General features: G+C 44.7%; 1 protein-coding gene across 1 annotated transcript in view; it reads left to right on the top strand.

The window, feature by feature from the left end:
• The window catches only part of XXYLT1 (xyloside xylosyltransferase 1), a 337823-nt gene that overhangs the window by 137632 nt on the left and 190147 nt on the right, over positions 1-10044 (top strand). The gene's annotated exons all lie outside the window — the stretch shown is intronic.

The raw sequence follows: 10044 nt of genomic DNA, 5'->3' as shown, positions 1-10044 counted from the left end.
ACTCTACTGTATATGTGAAATATTTAGCTGTAACAAAACCAATTTCATTTGCCGAAGGTCTGTAGAGCGGCACAATGTGTGTCTGTGGGCAGAACTGAAGCATAGTGGAGGTTCCTTGCAAATATGGTGCTGTATTTTAGCAAATGAAATTGGGAATTTGGTCCGTATTAATAGTGACTTCAATACTGATAAATGTAGGCAGATACTGATGCACCATGTAATGCCATCAGGGAGACATCTGACTGTCTCCAATGTGTGCTGCAGCAGGACAACAACCTCACACATTGCTCCAATGTTGTTATGAACTTTAACCCCTTTACGACCGCCGATACGCCTTTTAACGGCGGTAAATAAGGGTACTTTTTCCGATCCGCCGCTTTTTAACGGCGGTCGGAAAAAAGGGTCTAGCGCCCCCCAGAGTCAGAAAATTTCCGGGGTCTCAGCTGCCGGGGGTAGCTGAGACCCTGGAGATCATGATTCGGGCCGGTTTTTCCGGTCCCCGCTCACCTGATGACCGGTATACACCGTATACCGATCATCAAGTTATAGTAAATGACCGCGCCGGTAAAAAATGATTTATCTCCCATCTGGCATGATCAAACATGCCAGATGGGAGATAAATCTTTTTCCCGGTTCCCTCCGGTCCCCCGGTGTCCCCAAAGTGCCCCCCCCGACCCCCAACCCCCTCCCGAAAATCCAAGATGGCCGCGCGCACCGGCGATCACAGCAGCGCGCCGGCCGCATTTCCACTGTTCCTATGGTTTCTGTCGTATGTGCCATAACACATACGACAGAAACCTGCTCCCTAGGCCCTGCCGGGATCCCCCCTACCCCCCCCGGTGTTCCCCGGTGTCCCCCGGTGTCATACATACCTGTCGCAGCTCTGATCCCCCGCGGCCCCCTCCTCCGGCTCCTTCTCTGCAGACTCCGGTCACATGAGCAGAGCGCGGCTGTCAGCTTCCTGTGTTCAGAGAGCTGCTGCTGCTGCACGGAGTCTGCAGCTGTGACCCGGGGAGGGTGGGTGCAAATTCTTTGCACCCACTCTCCTCAAATGGAGGGTCTGCCCTCCTAGAAAATGGGGGATACGTTCCCTGAACGTGTCCCCCATATTCTAGAAGGTCCAGAGGCGACGTGGGACATCCATATGGATTATTGTGGATTTTTTTTTTCTTTTCAATAAATTGGTCAATCAGGGAATGTTTGGGGGAGTGTTTTTTCAAATAAATTTTTTTTTGTTGTCAATTTTTTTTTTATTACTGTCAATTAGTTATGTCAGGTATCTGATAGACGCCGTGACATAACTAATTGCTGGGCTTGATGCCAGGTGACATTACACACCTGGTATCAACCCCATTCATTACCCCGTTAGCCAACGCACCAGGGCGCGGGATGAGCTGGGGCGAAGCGCCAGAATTGGCGCATCTAATGGATGCGCCACTTCTGGGGCGGCTGCGGCCTGCTATTTTTAGGCTGGGAAGAGTCCAATAACCGTGGCTCTTCCCATCCTGAGAATACCAGACCCCAGCTGTCAGCTTCACCTTGGCTGGTGATCTAATTTGGGGGGACCCCACGTTTGTTTTTTTTTTTAATTATTTATTTATAAATAATTAAAAAAAAAAAAAACAGCTTGGGGAGCCCTCCAAATTGATCACCAGACAAGATGAAGCTGTCAGCTGTGGTTTGCAGGCTACAGCTGTCTGCTTTACCCTAGCTGGCTATCAAAAATAGGGGGGACCCCACGTCATTTATTTTAATTCTTTTTTTTTTTTTGGGCTAAATACAAGGCTAGGCATCCTTTAGTGTCACATGAAAGGCACTAAAGGGCACCAGCTTAGAATATGCAGGGGGGTGGGACGTTATATATGTTTGACATCTATCCATTCATCCATTGTAGCATTTTACGCTGTGTGCCCACAATCAGGGTTTGCAACGTTTTGGGCGCAGAGTGTTTTCCCTGCGTCCATAACGCTGCGTTGTGCAGTAGAAGCACAGTGGCAGGATTTTTAGAAATCCCGTGCCCACTGTGTTTCTTTTCTCCGCAGCATAAATCGACCTGTGGCGCAGCTTCCCGAGCCTCAGGATGTCAATTTATGCTGCGGAGATGAGTGTTCTTTGCAGGTAGAATAGAACTAAAGTCCACAGCAGCCTGAACCCAAATCGTGGGCATGGGCAGCTGCGTTCTCCCGTGGACAACACTCACATTTCTGCAGGAGGCTGACACTGGGTACTAGACGCCGTGTCGCTGGATCATGGCCACATAGCCTAAAGGCTACTTTACACGCTGCGATATCAGTCCCGATATCGCTAGCGTGGGCACCCGCCCCCATCTGTTGTGCGACACGGGCAATCGCTGCCCGTGCCGCACAACATCGCGCAGATGCGTCACACATACTTACCTGCCCGGCGACGTCGCTGTGACCGGCAAACCGCCTCCTTTCTAAGGGGGCGGTCCGTGTGGCGTCACAGTGACGTCACTGAGCGGCCGCCCAATAGAAGCGGAGGGGCGGAGATGAGTGGCCGGAACATCCCGCCCACCTCCTTCCTTCCTCATAGCGGCCGGGAGGCAGGTAAGGAAAGGTTCCTCGTTCCTGCAGCGTCACACATAGCGATGTGTGCTGCCGCAGGAGCGACGAACTACATCGTTACTGCTGCAGTAACGATAATCGAGAATGGACCCCCATGTCACCGATGAGCGATTTTGCACGTTTTTGCAACGATGCAAAATCGCTCATCGGTGTCACACGCAGCAACATCGCTAATGCGGCCGGATGTGCGTCACCAATTCCGTGACCCTAACGACTCCGCATTAGCGATGTCGCAGCGTGTAAAGCCCCCTTAACAGTGAGAAATTTTTTGCTACAGCAACAGTTTTGTGAAGTACCTGTGGATTCAAAATGTTTACTATACTCCTGAATAAAATCCTTGAGGGGTCCAGTTTCCAAAATGAGGTCACTTGTGGGGGGTTTCTGATGTATAGGTGCCCAAGGGGCCCTGCTAATGTGACATGGTGCGCGCAATTTACTTCAACTTTTCCAAAATTCAAATGGTGCTCCTTCCATTCCAAGCCCTCCCATTTATCCAAACAAAGGTTTTTGGCCACATGTGTGGTATCCCTGCGCTCACAAGAAATTAGATAACAACCTGTGGGGTACACGTTTTGTTGTTGCCTCTTGAAAAAGTGAAAAATGTGTCGCTAAATCAACATTTTTGTGAAAAAAATGAAAATTTCAATATGGCAACCTAAGCTTATCAAATTCTGTGAAGTATTCGTGGATTCAGAATGCTCAATATACACCTAGATTAAAGCCTTGAGGGGTCTTATTTCCAGAATGGGGTCACTTGTGGGGGACCTCCACTGTTTAGGCACCTCAGGGGCTCTCCTAATGCAACATGGCGTCCGCTATTGATTCCAGCCAATTTTGCAGTCAAATTGCACTCCTTCTCTTCTGAGCCCTGTAGTGTGCCCAAACAGTTGATTTCCACCACATACAAGATATCAACAAACTCAGGAGAAATTGCGCAATAAATTTCATGGTGATTTTTTTCCTGTTACCCTTGTGAAAAAAAAAGCTACCTGGTTGAAGTAACAATTTTGTGGTAAAATTTTATTTTTTTATTTTCATGGCTCAACGTTATAAACTTCTGTAAAGCACCTGGGGGTTCAGGGTACTCACCAAACATCAAGATAAATTCCTTGAGGGGCCTAGTTTCCAATATGGGGTCACTTGTGGTGTTTTTTTGCTGTTTACGTACCTTAGGGGTCCTCCAAATGCGACATGGTGCCCGCAATCTTTTTCAGCCAAATTTCCTTTCCAAAATTCAAATATTGCTCCTTCCGTTCCAAGCCCTCCCATTTCTCCAAACAAAGGTTTCAGACCACAAGTGAGGTATCACCGCGCTCATAAAAAAGTGGGTAACAAACATTGGGGTCACATTTTTGGAATTACCTCTTGAAAAAGTGAAAAAATTGATGCTAAAGCAACATTTTTGAGAAAAAAATGAAAATTTTCAATGTGACAACGTAACGTTATCAAAATCTGTGAAGTACCTGTGGATCCAAAATGCTCACTATACCCCTAGATAGAAGCCTTAAGGGGTCTAGTTTCCAAAATGGTGTCACTTGTAATGGGTTTCTGCTGTTTAGGTACCTTGGCGGACATGTAAATGCAACATGGTGCCCGCAATCTATTTCAGCCAAATTTGCTTTCCAAAATTCAAATATTGCTCCTTCTGTTCCGAGCCCTCCCATTTGTCCAAACAAAGGTTTCTGACCACATGTGGGGTATTGGCGCGTTCATAAGAAAGTGGGTAACAAGTTTTGGGGTTCATTTTGTTGTGTTATTTCTTCTAAAAGTGAATAAATTTGGGGTAGAGCAACATTTTAGGTAAAATTTTATTTTTTGCTTTTTTTCATTCCACTTTGCTTTAGTTCCTGTGAAGCACCTGAAGGGTTAATAAACTTCTTGGATGTGGTTTTGAGTACCTTGAGGGGTGCAGTTTTTAGAATGGTGTCACTTTTAGGTATTTTCTGTCACTTAGGCCTCTCAAAGTCACTTCAAATGTGATGTGGTCCCTAAAAAAATGGTTTTGTGAATTTTGTTGAAAAAATGGGAAATTGCTGATGAACTTTGACCCCTTCTAACTTCCTAACCCCAAAACATTTTGTTTCAGAAATTGCGCTAATGTAAAGTAGACATGTGGGAAATGTTATTTATTAACTGTTTTGTGTGACATAACTCTCTGGGTTAAGGGCATAAAAATTAAAAGTTTGAAAATTGCAAAATTTTCAAAATTTTCATCAAATTTCCGATTTTTTCACAAATAAAAGCAAAAAATATCGTTCTAAATTTATAACTATCATGAAGTACAATATGTCACGAAAAAACAATGTCAGAATCACCGGGATCCGTTGAAGCGTTCCAGAGTTATGACCTCATAAAGTGACACTGGTCAGAATTGCAAAAAATGGCCTGGTCATTAAGTACAAAACTGGCTTCGTCCTTAAGGGGTTAAAGAAGGAGTCCTGGACATGATGATATAACCTCACATCAACAAGTCTTGGATTACATGAAGAGACACAAGGATTTGCACGAGTCTACATTCACAGAAGATCAATGCTTAGTTCTCCATGATGTTTAGAACAACCTCACTGCTGGGTTCCTTGAAGAGGTTTGTACAGGTGCAGCTAGAAGAATTGATAGTTTGATGCCGTTTTAAAAGACAAGTGTAGTCACACCAAATATTGATTTTATTTAATTTCTCTTTTATTCACGCACTATTTTTTTGCTAATTGGTACAAATAAACTATTAACACTTCTATTTTTGAAAGCATTCGGTCTTTGCAGCATTTTCATTTTCACACCTGCCTAAAGCTTTTGCACAATGTTGTATGTATATGTGGTCTGGCACTTTATGTATAAAATTTTATTATAGATTAATCTTTCTAATAATCTTTTTATCATCACAGACAGGTTTACCATGAAAGGTAACACTTTTTCATATAGATAACCCCATTCACAAAGGTTGAAGATCACAGCTCACCTACCCCCCCCCATCCTGCAAAATGACTCCTAATAGAACTGATTGCCTTATATAGGGCAGTTATGCCTCAATTATGAATTCCTATAGTCCATGTGGCTGTTGTGAAATATATCCGTGAATGGTGTTAAAGGTAATGTGTCAGCAGGTTTTGCTATCTAATCTGAACACAACATGCTGAAAGGGTTAACCTACAGATTACAGCCAGGAGTCTCTTATCACAAAGTGTGTTTTTGTTTACCTGCAATGTTAGTTTAACCCCTTAAGGACGAAGCCAGTTTTGTACTTAATGACCAGGCCATTTTTTGCAATTCTGACCAGTGTCACTTTATGAGGATATAACTCTGGAACGCTTCAACGGATCCCGGTGATTCTGACATTGTTTTTTCGTGACATATTGTACTTCATGATAGTTATAAATTTAGAACGATATTTTTTGCTTTTATTTGTGAAAAAATCGGAAATTTGATGAAAATTTTGAAAATTTTGCAATTTTCAAACTTTTAATTTTTATGCCCTTAACCCAGAGAGTTATGTCACACAAAACAGTTAATAAATAACATTTCCCACTTGTCTACTTTACATTAGCGCAATTTCTGAAACAAAATGTTTTGGGGTTAGGAAGTTAGAAAAGGTCAAAGTTCATCAGCAATTTCCCATTTTTTCAACAAAATTCACAAAACCATTTTTTTAGGGACCACATCACATTTGAAGTGACTTTGAGAGGCCTAAGTGTCAGAAAATACCTAAAAGTGACACCATTCTCAAAACAGCACCCCTCAAAGTACTCAAAACCACATCCAAGAAGTTTATTAACCCTTCAGGTGCTTCACAGGAACTAAAGCAAAGTGGAATGAAAAAAAGCAAAAAATAAAATTTTACCTAAAATGTTGCTCTACCCCAAATTTATTCACTTTTAGAAGAAATAACACAACAAAATGAACCCCAAAACTTGTTACCCACTTTCTTATGAACGCGCCAATACCCCACATGTGGTCAGAAACCTTTGTTTGGACAAATGGGAGGGCTCGGAACAGAAGGAGCAATATTTGAATTTTGGAAAGCAAATTTGGCTGAAATAGATTGCGGGCACCATGTTGCATTTACATGTCCGCTAAGGTACCTAAACAGCAGAAACCCCTTACAAGTGACACCATTTTGGAAACTAGACCCCTTAAGGCTTCTATCTAGGGGTATAGTGAGCATTTTGGATCCACAGGTACTTCACAGATTTTGATAACGTTACGTTGTCACATTGAAAATTTTCATTTTTTTCTAAAAAATGTTGCTTTAGCATCAATTTTTTCACTTTTTCAAGAGGTAATTCCAAAAATTTGACCCCAATGTTTGTTACCCACTTTTTTATGAGCGCGGTGATACCTCACTTTTGGTCTGAAACCTTTGTTTGGAGAAATGGGAGGGCTTGGAACGGAAGGAGCAATATTTGAATTTTGGAAAGGAAATTTGGCTGAAAAAGATTGCGGGCACCATGTCGCATTTGGAGGACCCCTAAGGTACGTAAACAGCAAAAAAACACCACAAGTGACCCCATATTGGAAACTAGGCCCCTCAAGGAATTTATCTTGATGTTTGGTGAGTACCCTGAACTCCCAGGTGCTTTACAGAAGTTTATAACGTTGAGCCATGAAAATAAAAAAATAAAATTTTACCACAAAATTGTTACTTCAACCAGGTAGCTTTTTTTTCACAAGGGTAACAGGAAAAAAATCACCATGAAATTTATTGCGCAATTTCTCCTGAGTTTGTTGATATCTTGTATGTGGTGGAAATCAACTGTTTGGGCACACTACAGGGCTCAGAAGAGAAGGAGTGCAATTTGACTGCAAAATTGGCTGGAATCAATAGCGGACGCCATGTTGCATTAGGAGAACCCCTGAGGTGCCTAAGCAGTGGAGGTCCACCACAAGTGACCCCATTCTGGAAATAAGACCCCTCAAGGCTTTAATCTAGGTGTATATTGAGCATTTTGAATCCACGAATACTGCACAGAATTTGATAAGCTTAGGTTGCCATATTGAAATTTTCATTTTTTTCACAAAAATGTTGATTTAGCGACACATTTTTCACTTTTTCAAGAGGCAACAACAAAACGTGTACCCCACAGGTTGTTATCTAATTTCTTGTGAGCGCAGGGATACCCCACATGTGGCCAAAAACCTTTGTTTGGATAAATGGGAGGGCTTGGAATGGAAGGAGCACCATTTGAATTTTGGAAAAGTTGAAGTAAATTGCGCGCACCATGTCACATTAGCAGGGCCCCTTGGGCACCTATACATCAGAAACCCCCCACAAGTGACCTCATTTTGGAAACTGGAACCCTCAAGGATTTTATTCAGGAGTATAGTAAACATTTTGAATCCACAGGTACTTCACAAAACTGTTGCTGTAGCAACAAATTTCTCACTGTTAAGGGGGCTTTACACGCTGCGACATCGCTAATGCGGAGTCGTTGGGGTCATGGAATTGGTGACGCACATCCGGCCGCATTAGCGATGTTGCTGCGTGTGACACCGATGAGCGATTTTGCATCGTTGCAAAAACGTGCAAAATCGCTCATCGGTGACATGGGGGTCCATTCTCGATTATCGTTACTGCAGCAGTAACGATGTAGTTCGTCGCTCCTGCGGCAGCACACATCGCTATGTGTGACGCCGCAGGAACGAGGAACCCCTCCTTACCTGCCTCCCGGCCGCTATGAGGAAGGAAGGAGGTGGGCGGGATGTTCCGGCCACTCATCTCCGCCCCTCCGCTTCTATTGGGCGGCCGCTCAGTGACGTCACTGTGACGCCACACGGACCGCCCCCTTAGAAAGGAGGCGGTTCGCCGGTCACAGCGACGTCGCCGGGCAGGTAAGTAGGTGTGACGCATCTGCGCGATGTTGTGCGGCACGGGCAGCGATTTGCCCGTGTCGCACAACAGATGGGGGCGGGTACCCATGCTAGCGATATCGGGACCGATATCGCAGCGTGTAAAGTAGCCTTTAGGCTATGTGGCCATGATCCAGCGACACGGCGTCTAGTACCCAGTGTCAGCCTCCTGCAGAAATGTGAGTGTTGTCCACGGGAGAACGCAGCTGCCCATGCCCACGATTTGGGTTCAGGCTGCTGTGGACTTTAGTTCTATTCTACCTGCAAAGAACACTCCTCTCCGCAGCATAAATTGACATCCTGAGGCTCGGGAAGCTGCGCCACAGGTCGGTTTATGCTGCGGAGAAAAGAAACACAGTGGGCACGGGATTTCTAAAAATCCTGCCACTGTGCTTCTACTGCACAACGCAGCGTTATGGACGCAGGGAAAACACTCTGCGCCCAAAACGTTGCAAACCCTGATTGTGGGCACACAGCGTAAAATGCTACAATGGATGAATGGATAGATGTCAAAGATATATAACGTCCCACCCCCCTGCATATTCTAAGCTGGCGCCCTTTAGTGCCTTTCATGTGACACTAAAGGATGCCTAGCCTTGTATTTAGCCCAAAAAAAAAAAAAAGAATTAAAATAAATGACGTGGGGTCCCCCCTATTTTTGATAGCCAGCTAGGGTAAAGCAGACAGCTGTAGCCTGCAAACCACAGCTGACAGCTTCATCTTGTCTGGTGATCAATTTGGAGGGCTCCCCAAGCTGTTTTTTTTTTTTAATTATTTATAAATAAATAATTAAAAAAAACAAAAACAAACGTGGGGTCCCCCCAAATTAGATCACCAGCCAAGGTGAAGCTGACAGCTGGGGTCTGGTATTCTCAGGATGGGAAGAGCCACGGTTATTGGACTCTTCCCAGCCTAAAAATAGCAGGCTGCAGCCGCCCCAGAAGTGGCGCATCCATTAGATGCGCCAATTCTGGCGCTTCGCCCCAGCTCATCCCGCGCCCTGGTGCGTTGGCTAACAGGGTAATGAATGGGGTTGATACCAGGTGTGTAATGTCACCTGGCATCAAGCCCAGCAATTAGTTATGTCACGGCGTCTATCAGATACCCGACATAACTAATTGACAGTAATAAAAAAAAAAAATTGACAACAAAAAAATTTTTATTTGAAAAAACACTCCCCAAAACATTCCCTGATTGACCAATTTATTGAAAAGAAAAAAAAAAATCCACAATAATCCATTTGGATGTCCCACGTCGACTCTGGACCTTCTAGAATATGGGGGACACGTTCAGGGAACGTATCCCCCATTTTCTAGGAGGGCAGACCCTCCATTTGAGGAGAGTGGGTGCAAAGAATCTGCACCCACCCTCCCTGGGTCACAGCTGCACAGTGCGAGCAGCCAGCGTCCTGAACACAGGAAGCTGTCAGCCGCGCTCTGCACATGTGACCGGCAACTGCTGTGAAGGAGCCGGAGGAGGGGGCCGCGGGGGATCAGCGCTCCGACAGGTATGTATGACACCGGGGAACACCGGGGGGGATAGGCGGGGACCGGGCAGGGCCTAGGGAGCAGGTTTCTGTCGTATGTGTTATGGCACATACGACAGAAACTATAGGAAC

Source organism: Anomaloglossus baeobatrachus, chromosome 3 (assembly GCF_048569485.1).
Source record: "Anomaloglossus baeobatrachus isolate aAnoBae1 chromosome 3, aAnoBae1.hap1, whole genome shotgun sequence".
Lineage (NCBI taxonomy): Eukaryota > Metazoa > Chordata > Amphibia > Anura > Aromobatidae > Anomaloglossus > Anomaloglossus baeobatrachus.
This window is presented reverse-complemented; position numbering and strand designations above follow the sequence as displayed.